The 1,042-nt window shown below is 36.1% G+C and overlaps 1 long non-coding RNA gene across 1 annotated transcript; it reads left to right on the top strand.

Annotated features, from left to right (window-relative positions):
• On the top strand, positions 1–434 carry LOC110263014. The gene is made up of 3 exons (XR_002348023.1): positions 1–151; positions 244–297; positions 386–434. It is a non-coding gene; the product is annotated as an uncharacterized LOC110263014 (long non-coding RNA).

Genomic DNA, 1,042 nt, shown 5'->3' with positions numbered 1-1,042 from the left:
GTGAAAGCTTCAGGGAGGAGAAAACACATCCAACCCTTACGTCACTTTTCAAAATCCCGTAACTTCTCCGTCCGAGCTCCAATCGTCGCACCGTTTGCGGCCACACGTTCACCGCGTCGAGCTCTACGTTTCTACCGGAACAATTTTATTGGTAACTTGTTTAATCACTTCCAGCCCTCTTTTCCCCCAATTTTCGAGTTTTTAATGGGAAGGTTGAATTTCTTTGATTTCTGATGTTTTAAGATCCAAATAGCTTGAGGAAAATGTTCACTCTTGCTTATGTGAAGCTTGGGTAAGGTGAGGATACGATAATTCTATTTTATTTTCATTGAATTTGAGCTTTGAGTATTAAATTGGATATATATGTGTTATGAATGTGTATTAGGTTGTGAATAGATAATTGGAGCTTAAAATTGTGAATACTGGAACTTGGAGGAAGCGGATTAGTTGAGTTTTGAGGGGCTGTCTTGGTTTTGAATAAATAGCTTTGGTCGTTACGTGGAAATCGGCCAAGGTATGGTTTAGGTTTCTTGCATTTAATATATAATGTTCTGTGAAAACTTAGGCTAGACGACCATAGGATAAGTTGGAATGCAGGTGTATGTTTAATGTTTAGTAATTTGTCGATGAATATATTTGGTTGAAGTTTATTGAATAATTAGTTATTAATTTTGGATGGTGAATGTTGTTATGTTAATTTGGAGAAAATCATGGTTGAACGTTATTGTTGATGAACATGGTTGGTTTGGTGCTTGTTGATTAACTAATGATTTGGTGAATAATTGATTTGAGATATAACTATTGTGGAGGTTGTTGTGATAATGAGGTATTTTGTGTTAAAAGCCTAGGATTTGTGAACTATGATTCTTAGTTGAATTTTGGGTTGTTGGATTTGAATACTGTATGAGTATAATTGTTTATCTGAGGTAGATTTATTGTGGCAATTGTTATGATGATGAGGAAGGGTATGTTGAATTGAAAAGAAAGCAGGTTTGGACCCGAAAAGGGTGGCAAAATCCGAGTTTTAGAGGAGATGCTGCCG

The sequence above is a fragment of the Arachis ipaensis genome, chromosome B05, assembly GCF_000816755.2.
Source record: "Arachis ipaensis cultivar K30076 chromosome B05, Araip1.1, whole genome shotgun sequence".
In the NCBI taxonomy this organism is placed as follows: Eukaryota; Viridiplantae; Streptophyta; class Magnoliopsida; order Fabales; family Fabaceae; genus Arachis; species Arachis ipaensis.
This window is presented reverse-complemented; position numbering and strand designations above follow the sequence as displayed.